This window comes from Sus scrofa, chromosome 16, assembly GCF_054392235.1.
Source record: "Sus scrofa isolate SSC_HxYL_T2T_F1_AM1 chromosome 16, Sscrofa_HxYL_maternal_Yorkshire_Landrace_v2.0, whole genome shotgun sequence".
NCBI lineage: Eukaryota > Metazoa > Chordata > Mammalia > Artiodactyla > Suidae > Sus > Sus scrofa.
This window is the reverse complement of record NC_139398.1, coordinates 32,611,382-32,624,282: the sequence shown is the minus strand read 5'-3', so window position 1 is coordinate 32,624,282 and position 12,901 is coordinate 32,611,382. Positions and strand designations below refer to the sequence as shown.

The window sequence follows — 12,901 nt, the reverse complement described above, 5'->3', positions numbered from 1 at the left end:
TGTGGCATATAGAGGTTCCCAGGCTAGGGGTCTAATCGGAGCTGTAGCCACACCAGAGGCACAGCAATGCTGGATCCCAGCCGCATCTGTGACCTACACCACAGCTCACCGCTACGCCGGATCTTTAACCCACTGAGCGAGGATAGGGATCGAATCCACAGCCTCATGGTTCCTAGTCGGATTTGTTTCTGCTGTGCTAGGACAGGAACTCCTATGATCAATTAATTTTTGGCAAAGGTGCCAAGATCACTCAATGAAGAAAGGATAATCTTTTCAACAAATTGTTCTGGGAAAATGGATTATCCACACGCAGAAGAATGAAGTTCAAGTCTTCCTTTACAATGTATACAAGAATTATTCCCAAATGAATTAGAGGCTTAAACCTAAGAGAAAACTATAAAACTCTTAGGAGAAAATATAAGTAAAAAAATCATCATGACATCAGATTGGGCAATGATTTCTTAGATGAAGCAAGAAAAGAAAAAATAGATAAATTGGGCCTATTCAAAATTTAAAAATTTTGTATATTAAAGAGCACTATTAAGAGAGTGAAAGGACAGCCCACAGAATGGGGATAACATGTTTCTAAAATCATATATCCGATAATGGCTAAATATCCAGAATATATAAAGAACTCTTACAATCCAACAATAACAATAACAACAAAACACTCACTTCAGAAATGGGCGGAAGACTCTTTTTTTCCGTGCTGCCGTGTTGCTTGCGGTTAAAAGGGCCACAGTCTTAGAGGACAGACGCCCCAGTTATGCACAAGCTTGTGCTCTGGCACTGTAGCCTGCAAAAGACTTGAAGAGACAGTTCTCCAAAGATGATAAACAAATGACCAATAAGCACATGAAAAAACGCTCAACATCACTGGCCATTAGGAAGTGCAAATCGAAATCATAGTGAACTACCACTTACACCCATTAGGATGGCAATTATTAAAATTAAAAAAATCAGCAGAAAATAACAAGTGCTGGCAAGGATATGTAGAGATGGGAGCTCTTGTGCATTGCTGGTGGAAATGTTTTCCATTAAGGAAAACAGTGTGGTAGTTCCCCCAAAAGTTAAACATAGAATTTCTGTATGATTCAGCAGTTCTGCTTTGGAGTGTAGATCCAAAAGAATTGAAAGCAAGAATTCAAACAGATATTCGCACAACCATGTTCAGAGCAGCATAGTTTAGAATTGCCAAAAGATGGAAACAATTCCTGTGCTACCAGTGGATGCATGAATAAACAAAATGTGGCCTATGGACACAATGGAAGAGTATTCCATCTTAAAAAGGAAGAAAATGCTGATACATGCTGAAATACGGACGACCCTTGAAAACATTATGCTAACTGTAACAAGCCAGTCACCGAAGGATACAGTGCAAATATTTATATATGGCGCCTAGAGTAGGCAAATTCATAGACATGGGAAGTACAGCAGAGGTGCCCAAGAGTTGGGGGGAGCAGGGGAGAAGGGGGTGGGAACGTACTGTTTAATAGGTCCAAGGTTTCTGTTTGAGGATGATGAAAAAGTTCCGAAACTGGGCAAGAGGTGATAGCCAGGCAACATTGTGAATGCGCTTAATGCTACTGAATTGTACACTTAAAAATGGTTCATTTGGCAAACTTTACCATTTTCAAAAAAATGTTCAAAGCTGTCCATGCATGAGAACACTTTTTCCAGTGAGGACAAAGTGAAGGGTGACTAGGGAGATTCTAGGATGCATAAATGAATGGAATGACAAAGATTTAGCTGCATTAAAGCAAATAGGCCTCCCTTCTCCATACCTATGTGAGAAAAATGCTCACTGCAGCACAGACAACTCGTGTCTTTTCTTCACGGATGGTTTTCCTAACACCAGACGTTTAGTCTGCAATCCCTTGAACAAGGAAAGGAGCCGAGGCAGTTCTTTTATCTGTAAAGTGAGGAGGTTGAACTAGACCCATAAGCAGGAAGATCCCTAGCAGCACCGCGTGGTGCTACTCTCTGCAATGGAAAGCAGCAGCGGGGCACGGTAAGGGGGTGTCTATACATTCTTTCCTGGAAACAGAGTGGAAGTGAGTGGATGTTCTGAACTGGCTTCAGGGCTTTGCAGACTCATTCACCCCTGAGTTCCAAGGTCTCCCGGCAAACATGTGTGTACCTAAGTGGCTGTAAGGATGCTGGAGTGGTACAGATGAACTAGAAACGGAGTCTCATGGGCCTTCATCCTATCGTGAAGTTTTTGTGGCACATATGACAAAAGATTAAGATGAAGGGGAAATTTTGACTTACTAAAGTCACTATGCATTAAAAATAAAGCTTTGGGCCTTAAGCCTTCCATAGGAGTAACGAATCAATTCCTAAAATTACAAAATAGATTCACTTTTTTTTTTTTTCTTCTTAGGGCTGCACTCGTGGCTCATGGAAGTTCCCAGGCTAGAGGTAAAATTGGAGCTGTAGCTGCCGGCCTACACCACAGCTACAGCAATGCCAAGATCTGAGCCGCATCTGCAACCTACACCACGGCTCACAGCAACGTTGGATCCTCAACCCACTGAGCAAGGCCAGGGGTCGAGCCTGTGTCCTCGTGGATACTAGCCAGATTCATTTCCGCTGAGCCACGATGGGAACTCCCAAAATAGATACATTTTTTAAAAATGCATAGTGATATTATTAGGGGCTTCCCTCCCCCAAAGGGTGGTAGGTTTGGGGGGCATTATCGCATTCTCTCCTGAAGTACAGCTGTGCTAATACTGATAGGATGATAAAGAATTAAACTGATAGTTAATTAAGTTTTAAAGAAAATAAGACACTGGGTCTATGAAGCTGAAGTTTCCATTTGAAAAAGGATCAGGGGGTCAAAGCAGGTATCAGCCTTCACAAGTACCCCTGTGCGCCTCCTGGCCTCCCTGCTGAGTGATTTCAGAGGCCAGCCCCCAGCGGTAAGGAAGGGGTGTATCCTTCCAAAGTTCCATTGTTCTGCTCTTGAGCAGCAGAGAGCAAGTAGCAAACAGAGGAGGAGGTCAGAGGAAGAAAAACTTATGGAGACTGAGGAGATATTGGGAAAGCTTCACAGAAAAGGAATGAACTATTGCCCCAAAGCTCATTTGAGAGGGACTCCCGCTCTGAGTCCCCGGGTTTAGAGGGGTCCCATTCCGGCCTTCCCTGGACTGTGCCCTTCTCCAGGGAATAAGGAATCTACATGACCATGAGGTCTAGACCATAATCCGGACTCTCCAGGACTCTGGGAGTCCAGAATCCCCTGGCCAAGTGGCTCCAGGCTCATATGCAGGGTCTACGTGTGTCTCCTCCTGGCGAGGCTGGTTGCAGGGGATTAGATGGAGCTTGGACAGGAGAGCTGGCATTTCTATGCAGATACACACAAGGCAGAATGGAGCTGAAGGTGGGAAGTCGGGGGGGGGGGACTGAGAGGTCAGGGGTCATGTCTTTCCATGCCACCTCTTTCTGGGAGGAAAGGCAAGAAATCCGCAAACACAAAGTTTGAACCTAAACTTTTGGATGCTTCTAAGTTATAATGACCAAGGTAGGAGGATAAAGCATATTTAACTCAATACTTTGTCAGCTTGATTTATAACTGAAACATTTCAACATATGGTGTGTGGGGCTCCATTTGCTCTCCCCCCGCAGGTCCCAGGGATCCGAGGGGTGTGTCTTCAAGTACAGCTTGAAGGAAGGGTAGGATTTGGAAAAGCAGAGAGAAGAGGGAGCGGTTTCAGACAGGTGGGATGTGGGGGACAAAACACACTCCTAGTTTGACTCCCTTGCAGTGTCATTTCTCCAGCTAAGAATGGCTAAGTATATTTAATTAATTCCCACTATATCCTAGAATCGGTGTTCCCAAGCTTTCCCACTATTCCTGACATTGCCACTTCCCGTACTCCTGCCCGAGGTGGCTTCCTGTCAGCGCAGCACCCAGAACTGAGCAGGGGGTGCACAGAACAGGACCTCCTGTGTTCTGGACTCTGCCCAGCTCTTACCTGTCCTAAGGGCAGTGGCCATTCCTCTCCACCCAGGCCCACACTGGCACTGCCATCAACACTAATCCCCACTTTATTTCTGCATCTTTTTTTTTTTCTTTTTTCTTTTTAGGGCTGTACCTACGGCGTACAGCTCTGTGCTCTACAGGACAGCAAAAACAGCCTAACAACAAGTGTAAAAAATAGAATGGACATTTCTCTGCTTTTATTTTGGCCACATCCATGGCAGGTGGAAGTTCCCAGGCCAGGGATTGAACCTGAGTCATAGAAGTGACTACAGCAGGTCCTTAACCTGCTGAGGCACCAGGGAACTCCTTTCTTGGCTTTTAAATATGGTTACTCTCAGCTGAGGGTGTCAGGGGATTGGTGACATTTCCAAAGCAAAACGCTTTCCAGTTCTAGTAGAAGTGCTTCATTCTCAACATGTTTCCGTCCTGTCCAGCCCCTTCCCTGAGGGCTACTGAGGAAGCAGACTTTGGGTCTGGGGACTGGAGGAGGTCATAACTGCCTCTGCAGTGGCCCCAAGAGCACTCATGAAATCAAGGCAGGCCAGTGTTCTGGGTCCTCACAGAATGGTGAGGAATTTGAGATCAATTTCAGAGAGGAAGACACTCTGTACAGGGAGATCTGGGTAAAGGGGGATTGGCAACGAAATCCATGTTCCTCGGGACACTCCAGGGGGAAAAGGGAACAGAATAGAGCGCGAGCTAGGATTTAACAGGCATCTGTGCGGCAAGCACGCTGCTAGGCTCTTTGCAACATATCGCATTATTTGAACCACCAACTTACGAAACAGGCTGAAAGCTCTGATGGGAACATGCCAGAGTTAACAAACCTGATGAATTTGGAGCTGGGATTTGAAACCTTGTGGATCTAACTTCAAGACCCCTACTCTCTCCATGCTGATCCTCTGTGTATGTGGAAGAAATATCATCTTTGCCTTTTGGCTTTGAGGCACCTCAAAAGGCTCCCTCGCACGCCTACCTTGATTCTCCAACTGTTGCCATCTCTGAGGACTTACTGTTATCCAAGACGTGAGGAAGGCAGGGTCCCTGGGCAGCAGGACCAGGAAGGTCCCAGGAAGTTCCCAGGAAGGCTTTCTCTGGGCCCACCTCTAGACACCTGAGGGCACTGAACGCTGGAAGCCAGAGATGCCTGGGTTAAAGGCATCTCCAGAGGCGGGTGAGCAGCACAGAAGGTAGCTCTCTCCAGCTGCACAGCTTTCTCTCCAAGTGGCCCAGGCTGCAGAACACACACATCTCAGCTAAAAAGATCCTGCAGGAGTTCCCGCTGTGGTGCAACAGGATCGGCAGAATCTTGGGAGTGCAGGGGCACAGGTTCGACCCTTGGGCCTGGCACAATGACTTAAGGATCCGGTGCTGCCACAGCTGTGGCTTAGGTTGTGACTGCGGCTCGGATCTGATCCCTGGCCCAGGAACTCCATATGCCTCGGGGCGACCAAAAATGAGAAATAAAATAAATAAATAAAGAGCCTGCAGATGGGCCTGCCCACTTAGGACAAGTCTTCTCCTCAATCTCTTTGGAGTGACCTGCCACCTGCGCTGACACCACCCTTTCAAAACCCTGCGCAAGTTTGGAGAGAAAGCATATGCATGCAGTACAGGTTTTGTAAAACAATGAGAGAGAGGGCTTTATCTCTAACTGCCCCCCTCCACCGTATTTGGTGGGGAGGCTCCCTGAGCAGGGGGATAGCTCCCTTTAACACAGACTGCTAAAGCAAAAGAGGACCAGGCCCTAGAGATGTTTTCAGCGCTGGCTGATGCTAACTTGTTGCTATTTGTTCAGTGAAGGTACCAAGAAGGCTCAAAAATAAACAGAGCAAAGCTTGAAATGATTAAGATAGTTCATCATCGGTGTTAATAAAACATTCTGGAGTCTCAGTAAATGCCTAAATATTTGGCTGGTCTTGGATAATGTGAAACTGGCATGAGGCTGCTGTGAGGCTCCCACGCTGTCACAGATGGCTGCACAGAACATGTCACAGCCTGTCCCCAACCAACAGCAGTTATCCTAGGACAGGCCTATTTATTCAGAAGAAAATGGTGTTACTCAAAACTATGTTCAATTCTTTCAAGGTTAAGCCCAAGTTTAAAATCGTGTTTCTTTAAGCTGTGTTGTAGAGCATTTCATGGTTTGACCTTGCCACGCTGACATTGTTATTCTCTCAATTACTGTGAATAGAGTATTAGCAGATACACTTTGGGGGGAGGGCAATCTGGCAGGGCAGATCAACACTGGGGTAACCCTTTGACTCAACACTCCCCCTTCTAGAAATGTATCCTAAGTGAGAAAATAAAATACAAGAGGCCTCATATAAAGTCAAGTATAAGATCGTCCATCAGAATGTCTGGTGAAGAACTAGCAAACCTAAATGACCATCAATGATATCAACCACATATACTCATATATCATGCAGCCTTTAAAATGATATTGATATATAACAGGTGACATCAAACTTGTGCATACTGAATGGAAAAGTTTTATAAAACACTATCTTATCTAGAGGACAAGTTCAGTTTTTAAAAAAAGTGTCTTTAGGAGTTCCCGTCATGGCGCAGTGATTAACGAATCTGACTAGGAACCATGAGGTTGCAGGTTCAGTCCCCGCCCTTGCTCAGTGGGTTAGTGATCCGGCGTTGCCGTGGCTGTGGTGTAGGCCGGCGGCTACAGCTCCGATTTGACCCCTAGCCTGGGGACCTCCATGTGCCGTGGGAGCGGCCCAAGAAATAGCAAAAAAAAGTGTCTTTAGGAGGTTCCCATCATGGCTCAGCAGTAACGAACCTGACTAGTATCCATGAGAAGATGGGGTTTGATCCCTGGTCTTGCTCAGTGGGTTAAGGATCCAGCATTGCCATGAGCTTCGGTGTAGATTGTAGATGTGGCTCAGACCCCACGTTGCTGTGGCTGTGGTGCAGGCTGGCAGCTGCAGCACCAATTTGACCCCTAGCCTGCTTTCATATGCCACACATGCGGCACTAAAAAGTGAAAAAAAGGGGTCTTTAGCTGCCTAGAAACAGTTTTGGAAGTACAAAGAAAAATGCTGGTATGTGCACGATTTCAGGTGTTTTTCTTCTCATATTATTCTGAATGTTTTGCAAAGAACATTTTATAATCCCATTATTAAAAAACCACACACAATTTTCAAAGTAATAAACATGAAGTCAGTTTTTAAAAAGCTGCTGTTCCTTTCTGAACGATGAAGATCAAACTCTAAAGTAAAGATGACATAGGTCCCTGACAGTCCTGCCAGGAACACAGAAGCATGACCTCTAAGACACTCAAAGAGAACTTCCCAGCTGAGCAATCCTGCAGATTAGAAATCTCACTGTGGGAATTACAATGTCCTCACTGCAAACAGAGGTGTCCTAAAAACAAGGAAAGAGCTTCAAAGTGAGCCCGAATGGCCAGGACAGATGGAGGGTGGCATAAACTTGCTTATCAGAGACCTCATCAAGCCGCTGGGCTCCTCTGCAACGGATCCCCAGCCCAGGACCCTGCTGTCACTCGGGGACCCACCCCCCCATCATGAGCGGGCATCCTTCTGCGACATTTGTAACAGAGAGCCCTGACTAGAAGGTCACAGGAACAGGGAGCTTGCTACATCACAAGGGACCGATTCCGCTACTGGTTGGAACTGTTGGAAATTCTGCTTCATATGTGCTGAGACTGCTGCTACCTCACCTACAAAAGTGTGAGTTGTTATTAGATTTGAAAATAAGTACCTGAAGAAATATATAAACTATATACCATTTTATTTGAATGCTGAGAGATACCCTGACCTTTTTCTTTTTAGCAACTGTTAGAAACTTTCTCTGAGTGGCATTCAAACGATTTTTAGTGCAAAGGATAATTTGAGCCTTTTGTATTTTCAGAAGACACTTTGTTTCTGAAAGGACATAACTGATGTTGGGGCCCTGACTCATTTTAATGGCAAAGTAATTATCTGTACAAATGCACTGAGTCTTCTCACATTATTAGGATCACTGATCGTCAAGACAGTTCATGGTGTCACACCACATTGAAATACCGTAATTTCAGCTTTAGCCTATAAAAATTGTTCCATTTGAGCCAGAAATAATTTCAACATATACAACAGTACTATATATATATATGAGCTGCCTTTGTGGCGCAGTGGAAACAAATCCGACTAGGAACCATGAGGTTGTGGGTTCAATCCCTGGCCTCGCTCGGTGGGTTAGGGATCCAGCATTGCTCTGAGCTATGGTGTAGGTCTCAGACACGGCTCGGATCTGGCATTGCTGTGGCTCTGGCATAGGCTGGTGGCAACAGCTCCAACTGGACCCCTAGCCTGGGAACCTCCATATGCTGTAGGTATGGCCCTCAAAAGACAAAAGACAAAAGACAAAAAAATATATATGGATATAGATAATCCATAGGATCGATATAATCATTGATTCTTCTCCAAATTACTTCATTGAATTATTCCAGAAACCAAAGTAAACAAATAAAACAAGAAAATTATAAGCAGAAGAGATTATTGAAAATAAGTGAAAGTTAACAGTTACTGGATGCTTACTAAGTGCCAGGCAAGGTGGTCACACTTAAAAGCTTTCATCATTACAATTCTCCCAGGTTGATGTCACCTCTATTTTATAGATTAAAACATTTTTTTATGGTTTGAAGAGTTTCAATGACTTGCCCAAGATCACATAGTTGATGTTGCCACTGCATTTGAGCTCGGGTTTCTCAGAAGAGCCCCGTTGAAGCCAGACCCCTCATATGGGGAGAGAACTATACACGTGCTAAAATGAGCAGCAGTCAGTGCTTGAGTCGCCTGTGACAAGAAGTGCAAAACAACAGACCCTAACCCTTAGAGAAATAAACAGCAATGCAGTTTATTTCTCTAAGTCCAGGCTGGTCGTCTGGGGCTTGCTGGGTCCCTGGGTGTCAAGGACTGAAGTGCCTGTGCTTTTAGTTGCTCTGCCCTGTGAGGATTCACGGTCCAGGTAGGGGCTGGAGCTCACTTAGGCCAGCGGAGGAAGAAACAAGGACATCCCATACCTGTAAGGACATGTCTGCAAAGTTGCTTGGGTCACAGGCCAGAACCCAGAGACATCTAGCTGCAAGGGAGCCTGGGAAGGTAATCTTTATGTTCTAGGTGGCCTTGGGCCCAACTGAAAATCAGAATTAGAAGGGAAGAGGGGAGAAGAGATAGTGAGACAAGTAATAACCTCTGCCACAATGACCTTATGGAAAATGCCAGAAATAAAATGTAGACCTGAAACCCTTTATCTCCCCTTTTGTGCAAGTATACTTTCTATTAGCAAGAAGTGGAGCATTAATTTGTACTCTCTGGGTGTTTGAAGTATTTCACGAAAACCAAAGTAACAAACCCTCACTACTCACCACCCAGAATTAACCACTGCTAAGATCTTCCTTCAGATCTTAAAAAGAAGTCTCGGCTCAGGTAAGGCCCATTTGCTGCCATTCCCAGTCCATTCCTCTCCCTCCCTTTCCAGAGGCAACTACTTTTCTGAATGCTGTGTTTCCCATTGATGTTTCTGTGTTTTCGCTCTATAAATAACAACAGTACTTTTAAAAACTGTATACGTGGCATACATGTCACCTTTGACAGCTTGTTTTCATCCAATAATTTTTCAAGAGCTAGCCATACTGCATATCAAGTTCATTTTTTTTTTTAACCCACAGCATGCAGCAGCTTGATGTGGGATCTCAGTTCCCAGACCGGGGGCTGACCCCTGGCCACAGCAGTGAAAGTGCCAAATCCTAACCACTAGACAGACCACCAGGGAACTCCCAGCTTCACTCATTTTAACTGCTTATTTGCCATTTTACGAGTAAGACACAACTTATCCATCTTCTTGTTCATGGATATTTAGGATCCATCTCCATCTTTTCCTAGATAGAAGCAATCTAGCTCTGACCTTACGTCTCCCTGTAGATAGGTGCATGGGTCCTTGAGAGCACTGCTTCTCAGCTATAAGGAGCCTGAGTCACCTGAGAAGCCTAGATCACTGCAGATCCTCAACAGCAGGTCTGGGGTGGGCCCTGAGCACAATCCCTAGGGGGAGCCCATGTTCTGGCTCTGCCCGCACGACAAGTGAGACCCCAGGAGCACCCCTGGACTTGGCAGGTCAAGGGGTCTGTGTCATCAACTTTCAAAGACGTCATTGAACTGAAGCAACTGTTCTCATTTCTCCATCCTCACAACACTTATTCTCATTAGACTTGTTGCCTTTTGCCAATCTGAAAGCATGAAACAATTACGTCGTAGCTCCTGATTTTCAGTGACAGTGATCATCATTTCATAGTTTTTGACTACTCAAGCATTTTGTTTATATAGTTTACCCCTTTTTCTAATGCAGCAGCTCTAAGTGTGGTCTGAAGATGCTAGGAGATACAGGGGGTCTACAAGGTCCTTCCTTTTCCAATTTCCTATCTGCATGAGGCTCGATTTTCTTAATATACTTTAAACAAAACATACGGCAACAAATTGACTGCAGAAGCAGCTTTGAGAATCCCAGCTGTCTTCTAGTAAGCTAGACATTAAAGACAAAAATGTAAAAGAAATGCCTCTCTTCTCATTAAACTCTCATTTGGAAAAAACTTTCTGGAATTCCTGCTGTGGGGAAGCAGGTTAAGGATCTGGTGTTGTACCTGCGACAGTGTGGGTTGAATCCCTGGCCCGGTGCAATAGGTTAAGAAGGATCCAGTATTGTTGTAGCTATGGCTTAGATTTGACTCCTGTCCCAGGAATTTCCATACGCCATGGGTGTGGCAAAAAAAGAAAAGGAAAAAGTTATTTTCCATAGCTGTTATTTAATATGTACTATTTTTAATAAATTAACTTTTTAAATTCCTCTATTTTAATTTTTAATAAATATCAATAGATATAACCCACAGACTCGAAACCTCTTTGGGGTTCTCGATTTTTAAGAATGTAAAAGGGTCTTGATATGAAAAAGTTTAAGAACTGCTTTGTATTAATGCATGGCTGTCATCTGCTCACTGATTTCCAGGAAGTTCTTTCATCTTTTGACGTAATCTAGATACCAATCCTTTGTCAGGTATATGTACCGTACACATTTCCCCCCGTCTGAGGCTTGTCTTTTTTACTAATGGTGCCTACTATTCTACAGAAGTTTTCTTTTTGATGCAATCCTACTTGCCTGTCATGTTGTGCTTTTGATAAGGATACCGTTCCTATTTTGAAACAGGAAAAGTCTCACTGGGCTTTATGAAGAACCCTTGGCTGGTATCACTGAATAAATTACGGAGGGAAAACATGGGGTTTCCCTAACCCTCTCCTTCCAAAGCCCTCAAGCTATGCACCTTCCACACTTAAGCTAACTCCAACTACGATGGTAGTTATCGCTGAGCTGTAAGATCAATGCAAAATATGTGGTTGGGTATTTTTGAACATTCTGTTCTGTCTCAGACAAAATCGACTGTCTGTGATTCACCAAAAATAAGAGTTTACCTTTGGTATAATATTTGTTTCTGTATTTCTCTTCAGAAGTTGATTAGGAAGGAAATGCCCATAAAACGTAAAACACATTTAATTTAGCACATATACTTCTTCCTGCAAATATTTTAAGTGAAAAAGCTCTAACTCACTTAAAATTCAACAATATTGTGTTTAAAGCTTTTGTATTTAAAAAAAATTTTCCGTGGCATCTTGGGATCACTGGGACACAGGTTCGATCCCCGGCCTGGCACAGTGGGTTATGGATCCATCGATGCTGCAGCTGAGGCTGAGGCTTAGGTTGCAACTGCGGCTCAGATCTGATCTCTGGCCTGGGAGCTCCATATGCTGCCAGGCAGCCAAAAATGGAAAAAAAAAATTCATATATACTACTTTGCTTGATCTTTATAATAACCCTGTGTGATAAACGCAGACAATACCGTTATGCTAAGAACTGTGTTAGAGACAAGGAAAATGAAGTCCAGAGAAGTTAAATGACTTACTAGCATCTGCACACACAGGATTCAAAATGAAATCTAACTTCCAGTCACAACTGATGAAAATCTCTTAAAAATGATGGATAATTTTTGTCAATTAGAATGAAAGTGATGAGTAATCCCGATCAGTCCTCACACACGGCAGGAATAAATTAAATATATCTGCATGGTTGGTACAAGTGAAAGCAAGCAAGGTCTGAAAGGCATCTGCAGGACATTCTCTGCCATTCCAGACGACTCCCTATTTTTTACTGTACAATAAATAACATGTGACTAATACGCCCTTCCGTTCATTAATGCTCCTATTCATAATTATGGCCAATTCATCTAGTTCAAATTAGAGGATGGGATGGTGAGGGTTCAGATGAAGCCCAGGAGGAAAAGACCAAAGGTAGAAAACTGGGTGGTATTTCCCCTAAAGGGCCAAGAAGGAGGGCAAAATAATTAGGAGGAATTAGCCATAGAAGTTAGATAGAAATAAGGGAAAAAATTTAAAAAAGGGGAAAAAAAAATCTCTCTAAATGAAAAAGAAAAAATTAAAAAAAGGGAAAAAAAACTCTCTAAATGAAAAAGAAAAAATTAAAAAAAGGGAAAAAATATCTCTCTAAATGAAAAAGAAAAAATTTTAAAATTAAGGTGTAAATGCACATTTTCAAGTCCATCACACAGAACTGTCCACATCCTCAATACTATCCATGAGGCCTGCCTGAGTTAGAGCTTATGCGTAACTGAAGATTGCTTCATTTGAAGATTCAAGAATATAAGGAGAGAATGTCACTGAACAGCAAGTACATATTTCAAGCTAGGGAGTTCAAAGTTATTTTCGAGTTCTTAAAAGCACTGCCTATTTAAGCCATCCTAAAACCTGACTCATCACTGATCCATTTGACCACACTTAGTGATAAACAGTCTCCATATTTCTTTTGATTTAAAATTCATCTTTGCTACAGAATAGATGG

General features: G+C 43.6%; 1 non-coding gene across 1 annotated transcript; it reads right to left on the bottom strand.

Annotated features, from left to right (window-relative positions):
- Positions 1-712: 712 nt before the first annotated feature.
- Positions 713-822, bottom strand: LOC146395498 (small nucleolar RNA SNORA76). The gene has a single exon (XR_014831637.1). It is a non-coding gene; the product is annotated as a small nucleolar RNA SNORA76 (small nucleolar RNA).
- Positions 823-12,901: the final 12,079 nt, after the last annotated feature.